Genomic DNA, 26,967 nt, shown 5'->3' with positions numbered 1-26,967 from the left:
CATTCGACAGAGTGGAGTGGGATTATCTGTGGGAGGTGCTGAGGAGATTTGGCTTTGGAGATGGGTATATCGGATGGGTACAGTTGCTGTATAGGGCCCCGATGGCGAGTGTGGTCACGAATGGACGGAGGTCTGATTATTTCCGGCTTCACAGAGGGACGAGGCAGGGGTGTCCCCTGTCTCCGTTATTGTTTGCATTGGCGATTGAGCCCCTGGCCATAGCACTGAGGGGTTCCAGGAAGTGGAGGGGAGTGTTTAGGGGAGGAGAAGAACACCGGGTATCTTTGTATGCGGATGATTTGTTGTTGTATGTTGCGGACCCGGTGGAGGGGATGCCAGAGGTTTTTTCGGGGTACAAATTGAACGTGGGGAAAAGTGAGTTACTTGTGGTGCATCCGGGGGAGCAGAGCAGGGAAATAGAGGATTTACCGCTGAGGAAGGTAACAAGAGACTTCCGGTACTTAGGGATTCAGATAGCCAAGAATTGGGGAACCTTACACTGGCTTAATTTAACACGATTGGTGGAACAGATGGAGGAGGATTTCAAGAGATGGTACATGGTGTCCCTGTCACTGGTGGGTAGGGTGCAGGCGGTTAAAATGGTGGTTCTCCCGAGATTCCTCTTTGTGTTTCAGTGCCTCCCGGTGATGGTCACGAAGGCTTTTTTTAAGAGAATTGAGAAAAGTATTATGAGTTTTGTGTGGGCCGGGAAGACCCCGAGAGTGAGGAGGGGGTTCTTGCAGCGACGTAGAGATAGGGGGGGGCTGGCACTACCGAGCCTAAACGATTATTACTGGGCCGCCAATATCTCAATGGTGTGTAAGTGGATGGGAGAAGGGGAGGGAGCGGCGTGGAAGAGATTGGAGAGGGCGTCCTGCAAGGTGACCAGCCTACAAGCAATGGCGACGGCACCGTTGCCGTTCTCACCGAAGAAATACACCCCAAGCCCAGTGGTGGTGGCAACACTAAAAATTTGGGGGCAGTGGAGACGACATAGGGGAAGGACGGGAGCCTCGGTGCGGTCCCCGATAAGAAATAACCATAGGTTTGTTCCGGGGAGAATGGATGGGGGATTTGGAGTATGGCAAAGAGCTGGGGTAGTACAACTGAGAGATCTGTTCCTGGATGGGACGTTTGCAAGTCTGGGAGCGCTGACGGAAAAGTATGGGTTGCCCCAAGGGAATGCGTTTAGGTATATGCAACTGAGGGCGTTTGCGAGGCAACAGGTGAGGGAATTCCCGCAGCTTCCGACGCAGGAGGTGCAAGATAGAGTGATCTCAGAGACATGGGTGGGGGATGGTAGGGTGCCGGATATATATAGGGAAATGAGGGACAAGGGGGAGATCATGATAGATGAGCTGAAAGGGAAATGGGAGGAAGAGTTGGGGGAAGAGATCGAAGAGGGGCTATGGGCTGATGCCCTACTTAGGGTAAACTCGTCGTCCTCGTGTGCCAGGCTAAGCTTGATACAATTTAAGGTTTTACACAGGGCGCATATGACTGGAGCACGGCTCAGTAAATTTTTTGGGGTAGAGGATAGGTGTGGGAGATGCTCGAGAAGCCCAGCGAATCACACCCACATGTTCTGGTCATGTCCGGCACTACAGGGGTTCTGGGTGGGGGTGGCGAAGGTGCTTTCGAAGGTGGTGGGGGTCCGGGTCGAGCCAAGCTGAGGGTTGGCTATATTCGGGGTCGCAGAAGAGCCGGGAGTACAGGAGGCGAGAGAGGCTGATGTTTTGGCCTTTGCGTCCCTAGTAGCCCGGCGCAGGATATTGCTTCTGTGGAAGGAAGCCAAACCCCCGGGCGTGGAGACCTGGATAAATGACATGGCAGGGTTTATAAAGCTAGGACGGATCAAGTTCGTATTAAGGGGTTCGGCTCAGGGATTCACCAGACGGTGGCAACCGTTTGCCAACTACCTCACAGAACGATAGAGGGAATGGAAAAGAAAGAAGGCAACAGCAGCAACCCAGAGGGGGGGGGGGGGGGGGGGGGGGGAGGCGGTTGGGGGGGGGGGGGGGGGGACCCGGGCGGGCTCTCAGGGACGTCATTGTATATGTATAGGCATTTGTTTTAGGTAATGTATATTGGACTGTTAGATTGTACTTTTGGAGAGTAACTATTTTTGATAAGGCAGTTGCCATTTAGTTTTTGTTTATATATTATTTATTTATTTCTTTAAAACTGGCCACTGTTATTTATATTGTTTTACTGTTGTTAAAAAGAAAAACTGTGTACTGTTATGTTTGGCCAAATAATCTTGAATAAAATATATTTAGAAAAAAAGAGAAAGAGCACACTATCGAATGAGACCCTGTTGCAATAGAATAGAATCCCAAGCTGGCAGCACCAGGGTGCCAGGTTAGCAGTGCCAAGGTAACCAGGTGGCACCAGCAGTGCCCATTTATGAGGACCAATACTGAACGGCACTCACCTAAGGTCACCAAGGCGAAGGTGTTAGACCCCAACACCTCGGGTAGATCAGGCGAGCTGCATATTAAAGTGAGATTAGTTGTCACTTTAAATGCAGATTTTCTAAATACTGATCCCGCTCTCAATGGGCTGGATCCCGACCCCGATGTCTCGTGAGATTCCGTTAGATCTTGCGTGGTGAGCAGTGTAAATCCCGGAAGAGACCTCTCCCGGCATCTACCAGCTGCATTGTGCCTCCTTTTGGGCACAGTATTGCCGGTAGACCACAACATCTCTCTCTGTTTGTTACTGACGTTGCCATACACATGTTCATGATCTGCTTGCCATCACAACCATTGTTGGGTCCCCTGCCTTGTCTTTCTGCAAGAGAATTGTCCCTAAACCATAAGGGCTTGCATCCACAACCAATTGGGTGGTTTTCCTAGGGCAAAAATAAGCATTTGTGCAACTGCTGTTTGACCCTTTAACTTTGATGTTCTAATTTTCCACACAACTGAACCCTCCCCCCACTATCTAGTTTAAAGGCCCATCTCCAGCCCTTGTTAAGCGATTCACCAGAACTCTGGCCCCAACTTGATTCAGGTGAAGACTGTCCCATCGGAACAGCTCCCTCCTTCCCCAGTACTGGTACCAATGTCCCATGAATTCAAGCCCATTTCTCCGACACCAACCTTTGAGCCATGCATTTATCACTTTATTTTGATTTCCCATTCGGCACGTTCCACATCACCAAAGTCACATTTGTTTGCTAGTGGCCTCAATTGCATGAAATATAGATTAATTGTCTTGTTTGCTTCTTCTTTGCACTTCAGAAGATAATGATTTTGTATGTTGTACTTTTCTTAGGCGTGAAATAGATGTTAGCTGATTTTTTTGCTGCGCCATATTCATCTTACGTAGGCGCAAATGCCTCAAAGATATCTTACAATGCACCATTTCAATCATGAAGAACTAAGCCTTTTTTCTTTTGTTATCTGTGATTGCAAAACCTGCATCTTTGAAACACTGCAGCCACTTTTGCCAGCGTGGGAATACAAATGCACATCAAAATGTGATAGATTGGGCACAGACAACATTATCGTGATCAGCAGTGCCAGGAGAGCAGGCGATCAAAAGGAATCTCATTCCTTTCAAAGGAAATATTTTCTGTAACAGAATCACAGAATAGGTACACCACAGAAGGAGACCATTAAGCCCATCATTGGAGCTCTGGCTCTCTGAAGGAGCAATTTACCTTGAGTCACTCCCCTGCTTTCTCCCTGTAGCCTTTACATTCTTCCTCTTCAGATAATAATCCAATTTTCTCTTGAATGGCTCGATTGAACCTGCTTCCACCGCATTCTCAGGCAATGCATTCCAGATCACAACCACTCAATGTGTGAAAAACGTTTTCCTTATATAATAATCCAAGATGATTATTTTTCCCATTTGGATGGTTATTTTGGTGAGACCAATGTGTGTACACTGTGCGACCCTCCCTGTCATTCATCCTGAGCTTGCGTGTCTGTGACCCTCCCTGTCATTCATCCTGAGCTTGAGTGTCTCATGTGTGTCCAACAACAGGCCAAAGCTGCAAAATGTTCCCTAAATCTCCAATTTAAAATGCAGTCATCAAAAGTAGACAAACATCTTCCAAAAGTTGCATACCTGAAGGCAATGTTTCATATTTGCACTATCTTCAGAAGTTCTTCAGAATGAATGTAAGATTCAGTGAGCAGCAGCTATGCACGTGTTGTTAAAACAATGGACACCTTTATTCTCTTTCCAGATTTCCTCTTCTGGTACATTTGTATGGTTTAGCCTTAAGTGGACAAAGTCCACAATAACATGGCCCATTCTGCTTTTATCTCTGACAGTTAGCTAACACCCACTGTCCCAGGACCTCCAAGACAAACAGTAGGTTGGCTTGTTGGAGCCAGGCTCACCCCTTCCACAAATGGCCCATGACCTCTTCCAATATCCCATCTTAAGATGTCAGCGGGTCTTCACTGAAATCGAGTAAGCTATTGGGCTCCTGAAACAGAAATCCTGCTGCTTTGATCACTCGTGGGGGGGGAGGGGATCTCTGCAGTAAATGCCCAAGAGATCTCCATATTTATGGCAGTGGGCTGCGAGCTACGTAATCTTGCAATTGCAAAGGTTCCCCTGTAGTGATATCATGGTTGTGTTGTAATTCACCAACTGATCACTAGGAGTCTCATAAGTATATAAGTGAATGTCAGAGTCAGGTGACCTCAGACTGACTATGGAGTTGGGAAAGAGTTGCTTGTGTATTTTCATACTATTATTCACTGTTGTTTGTACATAATTGACCCACAGTTAATAACTCATTTATAGCTTTAGTTACACATGTTCTTATAATATAAATCAGGTCGTTTGACAAGAGCATTATATGATACCAGGGCTGGATGGTATTAAACACTGAGAAAAAGCTATCACATCATCGAGTGAAGCCACGAGGCCCACAGAGATTTGAAGATTTTGCAGTTGCAAGAATGAACCACATGGAGTCGTTGAAGCCACCACTGAGTCTCAGATTTCATGGTAATTATAATGCACTTGTCAGATGGCCTGAATTATATTACAAGAACACTTGTAGCTAAAGCTATAAACAATTTATTTATTTATTTATTTTTTCGTACAAAGACATATTTAATGCCCTTTTGGTCCCAAAGGTACAAATAATGACCTATTCACAAAAACGGCACCTTGCAGCTCATTAATGAATGAATGAAGTGCCATCTTCTACCAGAAAAACAAAGAACAAAACTCTAGGCTTCAAATGATGAGTGGTGACTTTGCAACTTTCTTTCCATGTGTTCAGGACTACAGCTGTCTTCACTATACTCGCTCTAAGGCTTCTAGCATGATAATGCTGTTCCCTTGGAAAACCACCATGCCAATGTGGTTCTGCTGGCCCCCGCCCGGGTGCCATCTTGACAGATTCATCCACAACAAGATTCATGAAGGGGTCAAAGCCACGCAGGATTCCTTGCATATGGTCTCCCGCCATTCAATTTGAATGACAGTTTCTTGTCCATGAACTTTTCGAACTCGGCCGAGTGTGCTTTACTCAAGGCCGCTGCTGCCGCGCGTGCTGCCTCTGTCTCCTATAAATGATTTCTGAACATTAACTGTGGGGTAAACTATATACAAACCAACAGATGAATAACAGTAAGATCAAGCGAAAGCAACCTTTCCCCAGCTTCCTCCAACCAGTCTGAGGGATCACGTGACTCTAACATTCACTTATATGCTAGTGAGACTCTGAGTGGTCAGTCGGTGAATTGCAACAGAACCATGATATCACTACATCCCCTTTCCTTTGAAGGAATAAATTAATACATTATCATCAGTATATTTATGTGCGATATCATGAGCCTATGAGTCCAACAGTATGATTTTAAAAAACATTTTAAAAACTGATTTAACAAATAAATATATGTATATGCGTATATATACAAGAACAGCAAGCATAGTATGTACAATCTACAATTGAGTCGATCAGGTTTTCTACTGATTCTGGTTGATCGTCTCAAAGTTTGACCTTGCTGCTCAGAACTTGTAGCTTCAATGTTCTCCATGACATTCCCATGCTCAGGAACTGCTGAACTGTCCGACACTGCAGCTGACGCTAATTCTGATGTAAATTTGTCATCCATCACGTTGTTGTGAAAGTCTTCTCTGGTTTTCAAGAGTGCGCAGTGATTTCTTCTTAAAACCAACCCATCCTTTGGCTTTTCGCGACCAATTGCCTGAATCTTCTATTCTCACAATGTCATCACTGCTGAGAGGTGGTAAAGTTCTGGACACTCTATCATAGAACTGTTTTTGTTTCTCTTTAACGTTTTGCATGTTCCTGCAGTACCACTGCATTCCCCTCCTTATTTTCCAAGTATGGAAGTGTGGTACGCAACCTTCTATTCATGAGTAACTCTGCTGACGGTCTACCATGTGACAATGATGACACTCTGTAACTCATAGTGCAATATATGGATCAGATTGGCTGTCCATTGCTTTCTTCTTCAATTGCTTAACAATATGTGCACCTTTATTGGCTTTTCCATTGGCTTGAGGGTACAATGGACTCGACGTGACGTGATTGAAATCATACATGCCTGCAAAGTGTTGCTACTCTTTACAGCTAAAATAAGGACCCTTGTCACCCCGACGATTTGCGGAATTCTGTGTCCAGCAAAAATTGACTTGGTATGCAGTATTATACTGCTTGCCATTTTGCTTGATAGTGGAGCCATTTTGGGATAGTTTGAATAATAGTCTATGATCATTAAATAATCTTTCCCTTGTAGGTGAAAGAGATCAAGAGCTACTTTCTGCCATGGTGCCGCAGGTAAATCACATAGTTGCATAAGTTCTCTTGTTTGCTTGCAAAGATGTGTCTCCATGTGTCACAACAACTGACCATCCTTTCAATATCCTAGTTGATATCTGACCAGTAAACAGAGTCACAAGCTCCCCGTTTACATTTTTCAATCCCAGGATGTCCTTTGTGTATCCTCTTTAGTAAGTCCTTGTGAAGAGATTGAGGTATGACTATAGTGTTCAAATGAAGCACCTCTCCATTAATGATACTGAGTTCAGATGGTATATTGTAGAACTCCCTCTCTTTCCTATCTTTGCATGCCTTATATGCAATCATTTCCCCTCTTACCACCACCTTCAGTGCCTCCCAGAACGTGGGGGAGAGGGGGGAGGGGTGGGGGGGTGAGACCTCCCTATTTTGGTTGTTGGTAATGTACCCGTAAAAGGCCTGTGATATCCTTTTGCAGAATGGTTTATTGGTCAGGAAGGCCGTGTCCAGTGTTGTGCCTGTCCCATCTCCAACCTCACATCCACATAGTATGGAGCTTGGTGGGAGATACTACTCTGGAAGCACCGCTTTCCCAACTACAAAGACGTCGATGGTAGCATATATCCTGTGTACCTGGGAGAAGAAGGAGAACTCCTTCTCCCCGGGTGTGTGAACCTGCATGGGTCCACTGCCCCCATCTGTTTGATTAAAATATTAAATTCCTTTGCCTTTTTGGAATTTTTTCCCGACTTGGGGTTTGATCTGTCTGTCTGTGGGTCCTGTACACAGTTAAATTCCCCCCATGATGAATTAGTGTGGGTCATGGTTTTCTTCATTGTCCCAGGTGGGAGCATACACATTTACAAAGACCACTGGTGTCCTTTCCAGGTCATCACTAATCATGATGTTCCTTTCCTCTTGGTCCATTACTGTCCTTGTCGCTGTAAATGCTGTCCTCTTATTGAGCAGTACAGCCACTTGTCCCATTGCGTGATTGGTAAATCTATCCCATCCAGCTCTTTCTGACCTGCAGTTAGTCCTTCTACCTCAGGTGTGTCTCTTGGAAGAAGGCTGTGTCGGCTCTCAGGATTTTCAGATGGATAGAAGACTCTGGATCTTTTCACCGGGCTATTAAGTCCCCTGATGTTCCAGGTGACTATTCTGATGGGGGGATTTCGGTCTCTCCTCTCCTGCTGGTCAATCATACAGATCTTGTGGATGGTCCCGTTGCACTCCAGGGTTTCCTGTTGCTTGGGAGCCATCCAAAATGGCTGTGGTCACCATTTTCGCCATGTGGCGGATTCCTTTTGCACAGGGGTCCTCCAAAATGGATGTTTGAGGTCCCCTTATTTCTGTTGTTGTCATGTGCGATCTGTAATAGTCAGCCTTCTACTCCCCTCCCTCCCACCATTCCTCAATGTTTTCCCCTGGGTCTGTCCCCCCACCCCCTCCTCCCCATTCCACTATGGGCTTCCCCTCCCCAGCCATTCCCCCTAAGTTTTCCCCCAATTTAGAGTCTCTTCCCCCCTGCTGCCAGGCACTCTCTCTCCTCGTTGGGTGTTATGCTGCGGCACTCCCCTCGCTCATACATCCCTGAGCTAGCTCACCCACTAGTGTGGTGCCAGGAGAACTGGCGTCAAAAGGCCACAGATTCACCTTCTTGCAGGGGGCTAGCAGGCAGCTGTCGTGGAGCTCGCCGCTTCAGCTGCCGATACGGCCCCCCCGCACGTCCGGGTCAGAGGCCGCGCATGCGCACAGCGGCGGCCTCCAGCGGCCGCGCCGTGCTCCATGGTGGACTCAGCCCGCGGACCTGGACCTCTGAAATAGCGCCCCCAATCGGTTGATCGCCTGCCCTGGACCGCCCGCACACATAGCCCCCAGTCCCAAACAAAGCCCCCCCCCGCCTTCCGATTGGCCCTCCACCAACTGTGGCTGCCCCAGACTGAGTCCGCAGCCGCCTGCGAGCTTCCCGAACGGCAGGATCACATTAGAACCACACCGTCGGGAATTCGGCCGTATGGCGACGGAGAATAGCGGGGCAGGCCTGAGGCCGTGGCCTGAGGCGGTGGATACTCGGCGTGGTGTACTCCCCGAGTACGCCGCTTTTCGGGGGGGGGGGGGGCGGAGAATAGCGGAACCAGCGCCAGTCCCGATTTCGTGCAGTAAAACGGATTCTCCGCCCTGTCGTTAAACGCGATTTTGCCATCCGGATGCGCAGAATCCAGCCTGTAGTCTCTCCTTTTCTTTTTTTTTACCAATGAGATTAGACTTCTGGTTCACTGCTGGTGATGTTGCCTTCCCAGACTCTGCTTGTGCACAAATTCGTCTGCTTCTGCTGGTGTGGTGAAGTAGTACTCCTTGCCCTGGAATGTCACTCAGAGTTTGGCGGGCTACAGCTTCCCGAACCGCACATTGTTCTTGCTAAGGGTCGCCTTGGCTGTGTTAAATTCCACCCGGCAGTTGGCCAGGTCTGCCTCAATGTCCTGATACACCCGGATCGAGTGTCCCTCCCATTTACAGGATCGTGTATGTCCTGCCCAGTTCAGGATCTTTTCCCAGTCTTGGTACCGGTGCAGTTTCGTGATGCTGGCCCGCGGCTGCTCTCCAGCCTTGGTCTTTGGTCGGAGTGACCTGTGGGCTCTGAACACTTCTGGGGGAACCTTTCCCCTTCAACAATTTTGCCCAACATCTGTGCCACATACCCCATCGGGTTTCTGCACTCTGTACCCTCTGGTAAGCCCACAAGGCGGAGGTTTTGGGAGCACAATGGTTCTCTTGTTCTTCGACCTTCCCCTTTAGCGTCCATTGTGCCGGCACCAACCTTGCCATCTCCATCTCTAGTGAGGCGACCCGGTCGCTCTGGTGGGTCACAGCATTCTCCAGCTCTCTAATCGTCACTTCCTGTGTCTCCCAAGTGCTGTTCCGTCTTTTCCAGCGCTGCTTGAAGGGGGACTAGTGCCTCTGCTACCGCCGCCTCCACCGTCACCATCATTTCGAGTTCGATGGCATCTTTGAGCATTTGGAGCTCCTGTGTTAAGAGGTTACTCCATTCATGTATTGGGAGGGTAGCCCGGCATATGTCCTGGCGGCCCATCCCATTCAGGTGTCGCTGGTTCGTCATCGCCTTGCGTGTTCGTCGTCGCCTCAATTTTCCTCTCCAGACTTTTACTGATACTGCTGTCTTTTCGGCTCCTCAGGTTGTTGCTTGGCATTCCTCGTTCATTGTGGTGTTGTGGAGAAAGGTGGGGTTGGGGGGGTCTTTTTTCCACCAGAAGTCCCCCATCGCCAGTTTCTATGTGGTGGTTTTAAAATTAAATCTGCAGGCCTCACAGGTTCAAACAAGTAGAGGGCTTTATTAGAAGATGTTAAAACTATTGGCTGCTATGTTACACTGCCCATTTTTCCACACAAATGACCGATCTCTTGACGTCACGTGATGGGTCTTTTTAAGTGCCCTGTTCTACTCCAAGGCTGCTAAGTAAAGCCTCCATAGTCCCAGATGACCATAGGCTGCTTTCCCCTTTGATAGGGAGAATTGACTGGTGGTGATTTAACCTGAGGGTCACCAGACCTCAGGCAAGAAGCAAGGTTGAGATGTTTGGCCCTCTTGAATAACCTCAGCCATTATGGGAATTGAACCCATACTATTGGTGTCACTCTGCATCATGAACCAGCTGTCCAGCTAACTGAGCTAAATCACCCCCAGCTGGTGGAGCCAGTAATATTGCCTTGTGGTGCTGCAAAGCTAAGTTGCAACCTTTCCATCTACCAGTCAGCAGCACAGCAAAAAGGCTTTGTCCAAGTTTGAACGGCCTGGCTCTAGCTACACTGTTTCTACTGGAACTCCTGGACTCCTTGCCATCGCCTATAAGACTGATTCATCTCCGTGTGCCTGACTCATCATGGAAGTCAGCTCTACTGGAAAAGTGAATTATCCAGTATCAGTTCAGCCTGCCTACCTCTGGGAAGGAATAGACCATTGGACTTTCATTCTGGAATGTGGGCACAAGCGAAACAATACTTTTTTACTCTGTGGTCTTTAACCTGTAAACATTTCTTTATCAATCCCTGCTTTTACTGTCGGAGTGAAAAGGAGGCAATGGGCTGACTCTCCAGTTCCCCAGCTGCGTGCTTCTCGACGGCGCACCGTTCGCTGGCAGCGGGATTCTGTCTTCCCACTGCTTGTCAATGGGATTTCCCATTGAAACCACTCCATAACATAGTAAACCAGCATGCAGGGGTGCACTGCCGATGGGAAAAGTGAATTGCGACGGCCGAAGAATTCCAGCCAATGTTGTTACCCCCTGCATTGTGTGTGTGCAAATAATTGAAGCTCTGAGTTTACCCTATCTCGAGTTTGTTGCTCTGGGGTTATTAAAAGAAATTGGATCACATCAAAACCAAGTGGCTGGGAAATAAGCCACCGCTTCTAAAGGGGCATATCAGGGCAGCACAGCGGGGCAGTGGTTAGGGCAGCTACTTCACGGCGCTGAGGACCCGGGTTCGAACCCAGCCCCCGGGTCACTGTCCGTGCAGCGTTTGCACATTCCTCCTGTGTCTGGTGGCTCTCACCCCCACAACCCAAAACAATGTGCAGGGTAGGTTCCAATTGCCCCTTAATTGGAAAAATTAAAAAAAATTACATGGGGAAATCAAAGTCAAGTCACCTTTCTGTTTATAGATGGGTGGTGAGAGGAGAAATCAGTGCTGTTTCAATTAAATCCCCTCCAGTCTGTAACAATACACATTGCTGTTCATTGTGTTAAAGGTGTTATTTGAATGTACTAAAGGGAATGGGGAGTAAGCAGACGAATGAGAGTAAACTAGGTGGTTTATGAGAAGAAAAGCACAGATACAAACTTCCTCGACCAAATAGTCTGTTCCTGTGCTGTAATATTCTTCAATTTTGTGATTATTTGTTCATTTCCAGGTCACAGGTTAAATATTGAGTAAGCCACACTCCTGACTCTAGTTTCGGTAGTTTCACTTTTGCATTGGATTGGTTGATTGTCACGTGTGCCGAGGGACAGTAAAAATTATTTTTCTGTGAGCAGCTCAACAGATCATTGAGTACATGAAAAAGAAATATAAAGAAAATACATAATAGGGCAACATAAGCTACACAATGTAACCACATAAACACCGGCACGGGTGAAGCATACTGGGGTGTAGTATTAATCAGGTCAGTCCATAAGAGGGTCTTTTAGGAGTCTGGTAACAGCGGGGAAGAAGCTGTTCTTGAGTCTGTTCGTGCGTGCTCTCAGACTTTTGTATCTCCTGCTCGATGGAAAAGTTGGAAGAGTGAGTAAGCTGGGTGGGAGGGGGTCTTTGATTATGTTGCCCGCTTTCCCCAGGCAGCGGGAGGTGTAGATGGAGTCAACGAATGGGAAGCAGGTTTGTGTGATGGACTGGGCGGTGTTCACGACTCTCTGAAGTTTCTTGCGGTCCTGGGCCAAGCAGTTGCCTTACCAGGCTGTGATGCAGCCAGATAGGATGCTTTCTATGGTGCATCTGTAAATGTTGGTAAGTGTTAATGTGGATTTGTCGAATTTCCTTAGTTTCCTGAGGAAGTATAGGCGCTGTCTATACTTTCTTGGTGGTAGCGTCGACATGGGTGGACCAGGACAGATTTTTGGTGATGTGTACACCGAGGGATTTGAAACTGCTAACCATCTCCACCTCGGCCCCGTTGATGCTGACAGGGGTGTGTACAGTACTTTGCTTCCTGAAGTCAATGACCAGCTCTTTAGTTTTGCTGGCATTGAAGTATAGATTGTTGTCGCTGCACCACTCCACTAGGTTCTCTATCACCCTCCTGTATTCGGACTCGTCGTTATTCGAGATCCGGCCCACTATGGTCGTATCGTCAGCAAACTTGTAGATGGAGTTGGAACTAAATTTTGCCACGCAGTCATGTGTGTACAGGGAGCAGAGTAGAGGGCTAAGTACTCAGCCTTCCGAGGCCCCGGTATTGAGGACTATTGTGGAGGAGGTGTTGTTGTTTATTCTTACTGATTGTGTTCTGTAACAGTTACCAACTGCTCCTTCCACCCAAAAATAGGATGCCGCTGCTTCAGTAAAAATTATGTTCCAGTGAGGGCAAAGGGTTAAACAAATATGTAAATTTACTTCCTCATGTTTTCTCTTCTGATAGTCGGGCATGCTGAGGCCAGTTGTAGTTTGCCAACTGCCACTCTGCTGAGACCAAGAGTAGCTTGGTGCTCAATGTACCTATTTACTGGGAATAAATAAAATGCATAAATAAACAGAATATATATAAATAAAAACGAGGGTAGGTTCTTCAGTTATTCCTTCCTAGAAACAAAACGTTTGCCAAGACTCCTTAAGTGAAATCGACAATCCGATGATTTAAAATATATCTTTTGATGGTGTTCAAAAAGGTGTCACAATATTGCTTTAAAAGACTACCGTGGCACGACATCTTTATTGCAAAAGTTAGCAGCCAGAACATTGCTTTTCTAATTCCATCTAATTTCATCCATATAAATCTAAAGCAGGCAAGCATTGCAATCATTAGCAGAAAGGCAAAACAATGGCAGCTTTTAAAGTTAAGCAGCCATTCAAATGCTAACACAGCAAAGACTAATTAAATGGCATTCACTGGCCACTTACAACCCTTTCATCCCGCAGTCTAGTCACTCAAATGCAGTCAGCTAAAGTGTTTTGTTATTTTGCATTTGAAATCGTCAATTTAGCAGAGTGACATAAAATCTCTATTGTGCGCGAGTCTTTTTTGCATACAGTGTTTAAGTGAGCTGAAGATTGAAGCTTGCATAGAGCCGGTATGAAGAATTAAATTATAACTCCAATTTGTTTCACAAAAAGATCACAGAGTGAATTTTCATCACACAAAATGGATATTGGCGATTTAAAAAAGCTACCTTGATAGATGCTTCACAATTTCAAAGATGTATGCTTGTTTCCCTCTGTTCATTTGGAACTGCTGTGCTACAGAGCAACCCAATACTTTCCCATGAGAAGAGTGTAACATTGTTTTGATCTCAGTGTGAGCAAATAACATTGAAAGAGAGAGAGAGAAGGGACCATATGAAAGGAATGTTGTCCAAGCTGTTTTATAAAACATATCCTACTTCACTTAACTGTATACCTGTTTTGTATAGAAACCTGATAAATATAGACCAATTAGGCCATTTTCACCTTCGTGTATAGTCTTACAGTTTGTATAAGCAATAGATTAGATGCCATCCATTCTCACTATAGAATTGCTAATCTCTTAATTATTTGTCTAAAGAGGTTGCTTTAACGTCTCAGTATTCATTTGCAGTTAAAGTATAGCAAGTATAAAGGTCACACACACATACTAAGACTCCACATTCAACTGATCACCCTTTAGCTTTTCTGTAACATCGTTAGTGATCCCACCATTAAACACATCTTCCTACCCTTTCCATTTCAGCATTCTGAATGGACCGTTCCCTCTGCAACACCCTGGTCCAGTCTTCAAGCACCCCCAAGCCTCTGCCTATTGCGCCTTCCCGTGCAAGCTGGGAATATGCAACTTCTGCTCTTTTCAGGGGATCAGGGGTTATGGGGAGACGGCAGCAGAATGGGGATGAGGAACAAGGCAGCCATGATCGAATGGTGGAGCAGACCTGATGGGCCGAATGGCCTAATTCTGCACCTATATCTTATGGTCTTATGGCCTTATCTCCTCTACTCCCACCATCCTAGGCCCCAAACCATTCCAGGTGGAACAGCGATTTACTTGTATTTCTTTCACTTTAGTATATACTGTGTTCACTGTTCACCAGTAAAGTTTCTTCTGCATTGAGGAAATGAAACACAAGATTGCATGACAATTTTTCACAATCTTGGAATCAGAGATTTAGAAAGAGTAGGAGATGAGAATCAGAGCAGAGATTTAAAAAGAGCGACAGCGGAGAGTCAACAACACAACAATCTGCATCGTACCTTTGACATGACAAAACAAGGTGCTTCATAGGAGCATTATAAAACAAAGTATGACTGAGTCCCATTAGAAAATATTAAATCAGGTGACCAAAAGCTTGGCCAAAATGGATTTGAGGAGTGTTTGGAAGGGAGAGGGAAGAGAAGGCATTGCAAGTGATTCTGTGGCTATGGTTAGGGAGATAAGAATGGACCCAAGTGAATACACTTCTACTCAGCAGGATGGTGGCGGAGAAGTGTTGGAGGAGGATGATGTGGTCAAGGCTGAAGCCAGGTGGAGAAGGATGAGCAGGGAACATTTACCTTTGGCACAGTCACAAAGGATGTCATTTATGACTTCGACAAGAGCTCTTTTGGTATTGTGGGAGGGATAGAAAACAGATTGGAGGGATTCAAACATGGAGGAGTTCTGGAAAAATGGGAATACATTTGGGAGGCAACAGCACATTCAAGGACGTTGGAAAGGAAAGGAAAGGGAGTTTGGAGATGGAGTGGTAGTTTGCAAGGATGGCGGGATCAAGGGTTGATTTTTGTGATGAGCTGTGATGATGGCAGATTTCAAGGGGAGAGGGACATCCAAAGAGAGAGAACCATTTACAATATTGACTTACATGAATATAATAAGGCCAGGAGGGGAAGCTGAGCGATCAGCAGTTCAGTGTGAATAGGGTGGAAGGAACTGGAAGTGAGTTTCAAGGACAAGATGAGCTCAGAGAGGACATCAGGGGAAAAGAAGATGCAGGTTAAATCTTAGGGCAGAGGGAGGCATTAAAGGAAGAGAGAGTCAGAGGGCGGTTTAAAAAGAGCAGGAGCCGAGTGGGATCAACCTATCATGGAAGTGAAGGGATGTCACAGACGGGGGTCACGTCGGGTGGTTTTTCTGGTAAATGTCTAATTTAACTAAATTAATCAACTACAAAGTGAGGCTAGATGGATTGATTTGATAAATTAGTGATAAATCTTGTAATTTATCACACAAATACAATCTGTATTCAATTGATTAATCAGATCTAGGGGATAAAGTTAAAAGGTAATAACAAGGGATGAAAATACTATAGGGTTCTGAATTTTTCAGGTAATTAAAAACTAAGGTTTTTAAAAAGAAATTTTTATTTGTTTTTTCACATTTTATACATAAAACAAAACATTGTAAAACATCACGAACAACCGAATCCCCCACCCCACACTCCACCAACCAACACCCGAATAACTCAAAGAAAACTACTTCCCCACCTGTACCCCCTACCCTGCAGCCACCCCCTGCCCTGAGCAGCTGATGGTAACCAACTCTTTAAATTATAGAATAAACAAACCCCATCTCTTTTAGGGCACCTCTGTCACCCCCCTCAAAGAAAACCTAACCTTCTCCAAATACAGGAATTCCATCAAGTCCCCCAGCCACACAGGCACAGGGCAGAAAAGCTGACTGCCACCCAAACAGGACCTGCCTGCGAGCAATCAGCGAGGCAAAGGCTAAAGCCACCGCCCCCGTACCCGTCTGCAGCTCTGGCAGGTCCGAAAACCCAAATATGGCCCCCAGGTGACCGGGAACCAACACGGGCGGAAATTCCCGCGAGAATTGTGAAACGCAATTCTCATCAGAGAGAGCGTGTGTCACGATTTTCTCCGCCCCACACCGACGACGTCACAAGCTTCATGCACACATTGGGTGTGAACCTCATTTTCATAGTCTTGCATTGATTTCAATATTATTAGTGGCCCCCGAGTGCATGATAGCCCCCCTCACCGTGCCTGTAGGCAATTTTCTGGAGGTGAGGTGGGGTATTGCAGTGAGAAAAATGGAATAAAATGGATAGAAAATTGGCGGGAGGGGGAGGTGCGGGGATGGAGAGGGAAGTGAAGGATTGACAGGAGGAATGTTGGAGCTGCACAGAGTTCTTGAAGGATTTCAGGGCTGGAGGAGATTAGAGATGCAGAATTTCTACAGAGAATTTTCAGATGTCCTTTTGTGATGTTGGCGGGAGAGCAGTGGAATCCTGGAGAAATAATGGCCTAGATCTTCCGAGGCGCAGCAGTCAACATCAAGCTCCACTCAAATATTTCCCCCCGACTCGACTGCGCTCATTTCTTGTCAGGTCTTCTGAGTCTGATTTTACCCGAAATGTGGAGTGCACCATTTAAGGGAGTGCACATCCCTTGGAGATGTGGCAGGGATGGGAAGTAAGAAGACAGGACACACTCCCTCTTTACGTCACTAGCTACCATATGGTAAGTTTAAAGGTTCAGTTTACATGTTAGTGAATGAGGATGGGTCGAGCAGTAGGAAGGTGAGGTAGTAAGTAAGGTAGCAGGTGGTTCGTGGGAAGTGTTATATATGGGTGAGGTGGCAGATGAGTAGGGTGGCAGATGGGTAGGGTGGCAGATAGATAAGGTGGCGGGTGGTAGGATGGTGGATGAGTTAGAGTGACAGATGGTTAGGATCCGTGTGAGTAATTGGGATATCAGTTTTGGAGTTACCGAGGAGTTTGACTAGGTTTTTCCTGTTCAACATGTCTTGGTAACTATTCAGAAAAGTAAATCAGAGCTGTACCTCAGAGTTGGAGATATTCACTGAGGGTCCAAGGGAGCAGGTAAATTGCCCATCAGAAGTTGAAACCACCCAGGGCAATTCCCACGTAGTTCAGTTCATCAGGACTTCTACAGGGTCTTGTCACACATATCCAGTCTTTGATGATCAAGGGACTGGAAGATTTGGACCAGTGTAAACAACAATTTATTCACTTATGCCAACTCTCTGAGATTCTGCTGTTCTGCAAAGTTATGGAAGAATATATGAAGATTCCTGTAACACGTCACATAATCAGAATGGGACAGCACAGAAAGTTGTGAGTCGGCTCATTGCACAAAATGAAATAAAATTCGGTATGACTTAAAACATGGTATGCAGGAAACATGACACCTCGTAAAATGAGACATACTGGCCCGTAAGTTCTGGCTAGTGGCGGAAAGCCACGGGCTGCCAATTCTGAAATGAGCACTTCACTGCGCTCGGATATCGTGACGAATCTTCCTCTCCATGTGGCAGCTTCGGGCCTCCAGCGCAACAATCTGCGCAGGCTCCAGCGCGGAGCGGGAGGAGTGCAGCCTTGCCCCTTTATGACGCAGCCAGGTTGGGAACGCCCATTGAGGGCAAGGATTTAAACTGCAGATTTATACTGAAGACAACAGGCAACTTTTTTCACAAGTGGTTTAAAGGTATGTAGAAGTTTTAAAACAGTTTTAAAAAAAAAATCTTACATTTATGCAGTAATTGCTGTTGCTATTGTCTCTTTTAAAGTAATTTTTGATTTTATTTTTTATGATTAAAGGTGATTAAAGGCTGTAGGAGAGTCCTCATCAGCCACGCAAGGACCCACAGAAACCGTGGGCAGTAACATTGAATATCTTAGATGGACAACTCGTTCGCGTGTGATCACCGCATTCTATCCATTATAGTTCCTTTAATGGAATAACATCCTCCTGACAAATCAAAGCAAAAAAAAAATCTTTCTTTCACTTTCTGTGACTCACTTTATACAGCAAAGTACCTTTCTGATGGAATTAAAAGCCTCATGCAAACCAAAGTTATAAACAAAAAAATATATATTTTCCTTTCACTTTATTTGCATTTTAAACATAATTATAAATGCTAAACATTAATAAAATAAAACAAAACATTAACCTACCAAATAAATGGCTCCCGGTGTCCCGTAGTCTCCTGCCTCTGCTCGATGGTCCTGGACCCAGAAATAAAAGTGCAAATAAAAAGGTGTAAAAACTTACCTAACATCGGGGCAAGTTGAAAAGTTAGTGCTGTCCCTTTAATTTGGTCCAGTGAAGTGCTTCTCTCAATTTGTTGAAAAAAAGGGGGCCAGGGGGTTGAACACCGCCTGCTTCCACACTTCCGGGTCGTTGCACCGTGCGGCGACACAACAACTTAAGTCGGGGACCGGAAAGGAAGTTATGGGCTACGGTGACGTATAATATGACAGAGTGTGTCATGTGATATAAACGGACACAAGACTGAAAACATAGCAGAGCATAAATGTGCCATGAAAAGTGATGGAAAATGGGACACGCTGTGAAATGAAATGTGACGTGAAAATTGACACATCAGAAATTTTGATGGCGCAGAAAACATGACAAAACATGATGTGACGTAACTTGACATAAAATGTGACGAAAATATAAAATGTGACATAAAATGTGTTGCAATGGAAAATATATTGTGATGGAAAAGGTCACACAGCGAAAAATGAGTCCTGCCTGAAAAATGATACCACATGATGTGGTGCAAAACATTATGGGCGGGATTCTCCGTCAGCCGACGCCAAAATTGGGAAAGGCGGTTGGGCGGGCGCCATGTTGACGCCAAATCGCAATCCTCTGTCACCTTGACGCTGGACCTGCTGAATGCAAATTAAAGGGACAGGGCTAACTTCATCAACTTGCCCCGATGTTTGGTAAGTTTTTATACCTTTTTATTTGCACTTTTATTTCTGGGTCCAGGATCATCGAGCAGAGGCAGGAGAATTCGGGACACCGGGAGCCATTTGTTTGGGAGGTTAATGTTTTGTTTTATTTTATTAATGTTTAGCATTTATAAAGATGTTTAAAATGCAAATAAAGTGAAAGGAAGATATATTTTTATTTGTTTATAACTTTGGTTTATATCACATCACTCTGAATGTACAGTTCACATATCATTAGTGGGCCTGACCCTGTATTCTCTGGGGCCTCCGCGATGCTCCGCCTTCACTGGGGGGAATTCCCGATGGAGAGGTTCACCTGTGCTTTTCAAAACGTGAAACAGGCGACATGGCTGATGAGGGAGAGAGAGGAGGTAGGACACGGAGAGGCGTGACTGTGGGCTGCCGATCCTGACACTGGCCAGGCTGGCTGGGTGAGGGTAGGCCCTGCCAGGCCGGGTAGGGGTAAGGCCCAGGTGACCCCTCACAGGACTGGGGTGGTATCCAGACACGGATCGCCATTGCCGTGGCCTGCAAGGCAGATCTTGTGGCGCACCTCACTGACCACTCATCGTGGCCCGTGGTTCTGCAGAGTGCCACTGGCTGTATGTACGCTATACTGTGCCGTGCACCCATGCCAACTTAAATTGTGTCTACACTTCTGGCCCCACAGGCCCTAAAGCTACACCTAGGTGGATCCCCAGATGGTACAGCAGGAGTGGAGGTGGCCTGATGTGATTCTTGCCCGGTGACCTTGGTCCCCTTTGGCTGCCGTCTTCTGGCGCGACTGGGCTAAGATGGGCTTGACTGTTGCCGGGTGGCCCAGGTGGCTTGCTGCCGCCCTGTTCTGCCCACTGCCTATGTGATGGGCCAGGGACAGGGGGTGTCATTCTCCGACCCCCCAGAGGGTCGGAGAATGGCCGTTGGCCGCCGTGAATCCCCCCCCCCCCCGCCGGTTGCCGAAGTCTCCGAAGGGAGAAAAGTCGGCGGGGCGTTAATGGCGCCGCTGCCGCGGAGAATGTCACGGGTCTGCGCAAGGCAGCCGATTTTCGGCCTGCCGATATTCTCCCTTCCGGGTGGGCCGAAGTCCCGTCGACGTGATGACCGTTCACGTCGACGTGAATCAAACCTCCTTTTCATCGGCGTGACCCGGTGCTCCAGGCTCACGCCGACCAGCGTGGAGGTGAGTGACGGCCTGGGGGGTTGGCTCTGGGCAGGCAATGGCGTGGCCGCAGTCTGATTGCGTGAGGAGAGGTGTGTCTCGGGTTGTGTGTGTGTGTGTGTGTGCGGCGGGGGGGGGGGGGTGGTTAGAGTAGGCTGGGCTCTGGGGGAGTGCCGGGAGGGGGTCCGTGCTGGGGTGGAGGTTGGGGGGGGTGGTCCATGCCGGGGTGGAGGTTGGGTGGGGGGTCCGTGCTGGGGTGGAGGTTGGGGGGGGGGTCCGTGCCGTGCCGGGGTGGAGGTTGGGGGGGGGTCCGTGCTGGGGTGGAGGTTGGGGGGGGTCCGTGCCGTGCCGGGGTGGAAGTTGGGGGTTGGGGGGGGGTCCGTGCTGGGGTGGAGGTTGGGGGGGACCGTGCTGGGGTGGAGGTTGGGGGGGAGGTCCGTGCCGTGCCGGGGTGGAGGTTGGGGGGGGGTCCATGCTGGGGTGGAGGTTGGGGGGGGGTCCGTGCCGGGGTGGAGGTTGGGGGATGCGGGGGGGTCCGTGCTGGGGTGGAGGTTGGGGGGGGTCCGTGCTGGGGTGGAGGTTGGGGGGGGGTCCGTGCCGTGCCGGGGTGGAGGTTGGGGGGGGGTCCGTGCTGGGGTGGAGGTTGGGGGGGGGGGTCCGTGCCGGGGTGGAGGTTGGGGGTTGGGGGGGTCCGTGCTGGGGTGGAGGTTGGGGGGGGGTCCGTGCTGGGGTGGAGGTTGTGGGGGGTCTGTGCCGTGCCGGGGTGGAGGTTGGTGGGGGGGGGGGGTCCGTGCCGGGGTGGATGTTGGGGGCTGGGGGGGGTCCGTGCTGGGGTGGAAGTTGGGGGGGGGTCCGTGCTGGGGTGGAGGTTGGGGGGGGTCCGTGCCGTGCCGGGGTGGAGGTTGGGGGGGGGGTCCGTGCTGGGGTGGAGGTTGGGGGGGGTCCGTGCCGAGGAGGGGGATGGGAGGGCAAATGAGTTGGTCCACCTGGCCAGGTGCCAGCCTCCAACAGTTGGACCCATGCGGTCCATGCCACCTGGCTGGGGGGAGGAGGGGATATGGACAATGATGACATGTCGTCGTTCCCCTCCCCCCCACCAGGCCGTCATGTTTTCAGATCATCCAGCGATGTTGGCCGCCGTGGTGGCAGCCGCTCATGTCTATGTTGCCCTGGATGAGGAGGAGGAGGAGAGGAGGAGGAGGAGGAGGAGCGTGCCAGAGAGGCGGCGCAGGCTGCCGCAGAGGGGCAGGCGGCAGCCGCCCAGGCTGGAAGGACACCTGACCGACAGGACGAGGAGGGGGAGGAGGACGTCGTGGCCCCACGGCAACGGAGGCACCCGAGGGCGCCCCGTGTGTACCGGCCCCGGCAGTCATACCAGGACCTCACGGACCGGGAATGCAGGAGGAGACTCCAGATGAGCCGGGAAACCGTGGCACACATCTGCCACCTGCTGGCACACCTGTCACCGCGTGGCACTGGCGGGGGACACCCTCTCCCCGTGTCCGTCAAGGTTACGGTGGCCCTGAACTTTTATGCAACAGGGTCATTCCAGGCACCGAGTGGGGACCTGTCCGGCATATCGCAGACATCGGTGCACCGGTGCATCCGGGCAGTGACAGATGCCCTATATGCCATGGCGAACCGCTTCATCCGTTTCCCCGTGGACCGGGCCAGCCAAGATGCCCGGGCCGTGGGCTTCTCTGCCGTGGCCGGGTTCCCCATGGTCCAGGACGCGATCGATGGGATGCACGTCGCCGTGCGGCCACCTGCAGATAACAGGGCCGTGTTCACTAATAGGAAGGGGACCTATTCGATGAACGTACAGGTGGTCTGCGACCACCGCATGATGATCCTGCATGTCTGCGCCCGTCACCCAGGCAGTGTACACGACTCATTCATGTTGTCGCGGTCATCCATCCCCGGCATGTACGAGGGACGCCATCCACGGCTGAGGGGCTGGTTGCTGGGAGACAGGGGCTACCCATTGCGATCGTGGCTGATGACGCCTATACGGAGGCCATGCAATGAGGCGGAGAACCGCTACAATGATGCCCATGTAGCGACAAGGGGAGTGATCGAGAGGTGCTTTGGCGTGCTGAAGATGCGTTTCAGGTGCCTGGACCTCTCTGGGGGCGCCCTCCAGTATCGGTCAGATAGGGTCGGCCGCATCATTGTGGTGTGCTGCGTCCTGCACAACATCGCCCAGCAGAGGGGCGATGTGCCGCAGGCAGAGGAGGGCGGAGTGGAGTAGCAGCAGGAAGAGGCCCAGTCCTCCCCAGATGAGGGGGATGGGGGCAATTGTCAGGGCAGACGGGGTAGACACAGGCGGGTGGCTGTCCACCGTTACCGGCTGGCCCAGCGGGCACGGGACAGACTGATAGATGCCCGCTTCACTGACTAGATGGGCATGGGAATCGGGTAGTATGGCCACAGACCGCACACCATGGCAACAGCCGACCACCCACACCCTCCACCCATCCACCCACCCAGCACCCTCCCCCCCTCCCCAACCCCACCCACCCCACCCGCATGCACACCACTCCCCCCCACCATTGCCGATCCACCTGCGGCACAACGGGCCGGGCTCACACAGTTGCGGGTGGACGCGTGTCTATCGCAGGCCATGGAGGATGATGACAACCCGCCCTGCGATGAGCTCCTGGCTCTACATCGTTGGACTATGTCTGACCCATGGCCACAGTACCACCATCCACCCGGACCATCCCTGCATGCGGCTGTGACACTGCAGCGCACGGTCCCGTCCTCTGCCCGGGGGATGTTGATGGCGGCCCAGGGGGAAGGGGGCAGACTCACCTGGGGCTGAGGTAAGACCACCCCTCACACACACACTTGCGCTCAACGTACATGACACCCCCGCACACTTTGGACAGAGCACAAAGGCAGCTTCTGCAGGTGTAACATTGACTTTAATAACCAAAGGAGTTCATGCACGTGCCCTAGCCCCTAAAACTCAACTGTGCCCTGCACCCGTGCCAACTTACTCAGTGTCTAATTGTTTGGCCTTACGGGCCCTTTGACTACGTCTACGTGGTTCCCCAGACGGTACAGCAGGACTGGAGGTGCACTCCTGTGATTCCTGCCCTCTGACACTGGATCCCTTTGGCGGCTGTTTCCTGGGGCGTCCTGGCCTAGATGGGCCAGGCTGCGGCCCGGGCGACTGGGATGGCGAGCTGCCAACCTGTCCTGCCCGTTGCCCACCCGATGCACCTGGGACGGAAGGGGGGGGAGTCCGAGGTGTCGCGGTGTACCGGGACCTCCCCTACAGAGGGAGCCGGGACGGACCACACCACCTCCTCCTCCCTCGGGGTGCCAGATGGCCCCCAGGCCTCTACATGGGTGGGGGATGCGAACGGACTGGCCATCCGACGCCCCCCCGACATCTGGCGCTGCCAGTCCTGGAGGCCCGTGCTGGTATCGACAGGGCTCTGAAGGTTTGCAGCCATGGAGCCCAGGGGGTTGGCAAACCCTGTCTGTGACAGTGCGACGCCGGCTCGCACATGGCCACTGGCGCCGATGCCCTCAGCGATGGCCTGCAGAGACTGGGCCATGGCCTGCTGAGACTGGGTCATGGTCTGCAGAGACTGGGCTATGGCGTTGAGTGCTTCTGCCATCTGGCGCTGGTACTGGCTCATGGCCTCCTGTGAGAGGGCAGCCATTTCCTGGGCCACAGACGCCGCCTGCACGGAAGGCCCCAGGCCTCGCAAACCGTTCCCCATGTCTGACACCGTCGCACCCATTGCCTCCACCGCGGACGCCACCCGTGCGGTATTAGCCTGGGTGGCACGCATGACCGGCACCACTCCCAGCTCCTGGACGCGGGTGGACTCCTCCACCTGCGACCGCAGCCGCCGCAAGCCGCCCGTCACCCTCTTCGCTCGTCTCCGTGTCGGTGGTTGCATCGGATCTATGTGTGGGTGTGGTAACTGCAGGAACCCGGGATCCATCTGGGCGGCAGATGTTCGCTTGTGTTGGGCTGCCCTCCGACCGCCCGGTCCCTCTGCTGCTCCTACCTCCACCTGCTGTACCGGGACGGCTGTGTTGTGCGCACCAGTGAGTGTACCAGACGCCTCATCACTAAAGTGCCCAACCGTGGTGAGTGTTTCTGCGATGGTGGAGGGTGTTGGTGACAGCAGTGGAGTTGTGTCGTGCTCTTCGTCCCACTCTGAGTCCATGGCACTTTGGGGTGGGGGTTCGTCTCCACCCATCCACTCTGAGTCACTGTCCGGTATTTTGTCTTCCTGGGTAGTGCTGTCCCGGGTAGGGGTGTCCTGGGTAGTGCTGTCCCGGGTAGGGGTGCCCTGGGTAGTGGTGTCCTGGGTAGTGGTGTCCTGGGTAGTGGTATCCTGGCTTGGATGTGACGGGGGCCTGTGGCTGCCCCCCTCGTCGCTGGGTGGTCGCTCCCGCACGTGACGGGGGCGTCGTCTCCCTGTTGCTCCAGGTCTCTCCGTCTCCCGTGGTGTGCGAGGGGCATCCTGCGGGCGTCGCATGCTGGAGGGTCCGGGTCTCTCCGTCTCCCGTGGTCTGCGAGGGGCATCCTGCGGGCGTCGCATGCTGGAGGCTCCGGGTCTCTCCGTCTCCCGTGGTCTCCGAGAGGCATCCTGCGGGCGTCGCATGCTGGAGGGTCCGGGTCTCTCCGTCTCCCGTGGTCTCCGAGGGGCATCCTGCGGGCGTCGCATGCTGGAGGGTCCGGGTCTCTCCGTCTCCCGTGGTCTCCGAGGGGCATCCTGCGGGCGTCGCATGCTGGAGGGTCCGGGTCTCTCCGTCTCCCGTGGTCTCCGAGGGGCATCCTGCGGGCGTCGCATGCTGGAGGGTCCGGGTCTCTCCGTCTCCCGTGGTCTCCGAGGGGCATCCTGCGGGCGTCGCATGCTGGAGGGTCCGGGTCTCTCCGTCTCCCGTGGTCTCCGAGGGGCATCCTGCGGGCGTCGCATGCTGGAGTGTCCGGGTCTCTCCGTCTCCCGTGGTCTCCGAGGGGCATCCTGCGGGTGTCGCATGCTGGAGGGTGCGGGTCTCTCCGTCTCCCGTGGTCTCCGAGGGGCATCCTGCGGGCGTCGCATGCTGGAGGGTGCGGGTCTCTCCGTCTCCTGTGGTCTCCGAGGGGCATCCTGCGGGCGGTCTGCATCTGCGGGGATGGGTGCCTGGACGTTTGGTCCTGCGATACACAATGAAGCATGCATGGTTAGACATCAGGCAGTGATCAGGTGATACGGGGGAGGGGGATATAGGGGAGGGGGGATATGGGGACGGGCTGTCGGTGGCTCACTCGCTAGTACGCCCCCGACCTCTGCATCAGCAACCTCCCGGTCCTCAGGTCCGCCAGCCAGTTCCAGGGCCCTTTCCTCGTGTACAGTCAGTGGCCTCTCATCAGCGGGCCCTCCTCCAGTCCTCACATGCTCCCTATTGTTGTGTGCGCGCTTCTCCTGTGGATGGGGGCAGGGGTAAAAGGCAACAGTGTTAGGCAGGTATATGAATGCACGCCATCGGTTGCGCGTGCATTGCAGAGGTGAAGGTTAGGGCTGGATTCACTTGGGGATATGGGGGATATGGGGGAGGGGGGATATGGGGGAGGGGGGATATGGGGGATATGGGGGAGGGGGGATATGGGGGAGGGGGGATATGGGGGATATGGGGGAGGGGGGATATGGGGGAGGGGGGATATGTGGGAGGGGGGGATATGGGGGAGGGGGTATATGGGGAGGGGGGATATGGGGGATATGGGGGGGGGGATATGGGGGAGGGGGGATATGGGGGAGGGGGGATATGGGGGAGGGGGGATATGGGGAGGGGGATATGGGGGAGGCTCACCCTACCTGCTCTGACGAGGTCGTTCACCTTCTTGTGGCACTGGGTGCCTGTCCGTGGTGTCAGGGCCACAGCGGTGACGGCCTCTGCCACTTCCCTCCACAGACGGCGGCTGTGGCGTGGGGCAACTCTGCGGCCGTGCCCGGGATACAGGGCGTCCCTCCTCTGCTCCACCGCGTCCAGGAGCGCCTCCACATCGCGTGACTCGAACCTCGGGGCTGAGCGACGGCCAGCCATCCAGTCGGGTGTTGCGGTCGGGTGTTGCGGTCGGGTGGGGGGGATCAGCGCGGCCTTATGAGCCGTCACGCCGTGCAGCGCGTATGACGCTGCACGGCGTGAACCACTGCGCAAGCGCGGATCCCGTTACGTCGCTGCTAGCCCATTTCGGGCCGGAGACTATCGACCCATTTTTCCGACGTGACGCAAGTCGGATTTGCGCCGTTTTTTGCGCCGATCGGCGGACTTTCCGCCGATAACGGAGAATTTCGCTCAGGGTGTGTGGCCCGGGAGCGGGGGGGGGGGGGGCGGGGGCGGGTTGAGGTGCTGCCATGTTCCGGCACTTCCCCTGCGGGAGTTGTTGGGATGGGTCCCATCTTCTCCTCCTCCCTTGGGGTGCGCGGTGACCCCTGGGCTACTCCATATAAGGGGGTGCGAGTGTAGCGAACCCCTGATGCTCCCCCGCCACCTGGCGCTGCCGTTCCTGGAGGCCCGCTCTTGTCTCAACCAGAGTTGGCATGCTCGCGGCCGTGGAGCACAGGGAGTGGACTACCTCCACCTGGGACTGCGCCACATCATGCTGCGACTGTGGAAACTCCTTCTGG

General features: G+C 51.3%; 1 pseudogene; it reads right to left on the bottom strand.

The window, feature by feature from the left end:
- Positions 1-5,274: 5,274 nt before the first annotated feature.
- On the bottom strand, positions 5,275-5,504 carry LOC140425760 (small nuclear ribonucleoprotein G pseudogene; annotated as a pseudogene).
- Positions 5,505-26,967: the final 21,463 nt, after the last annotated feature.

This window comes from Scyliorhinus torazame, chromosome 6 (genome assembly GCF_047496885.1).
Source record: "Scyliorhinus torazame isolate Kashiwa2021f chromosome 6, sScyTor2.1, whole genome shotgun sequence".
Taxonomy (NCBI): Eukaryota; Metazoa; Chordata; class Chondrichthyes; order Carcharhiniformes; family Scyliorhinidae; genus Scyliorhinus; species Scyliorhinus torazame.
This window is presented reverse-complemented; position numbering and strand designations above follow the sequence as displayed.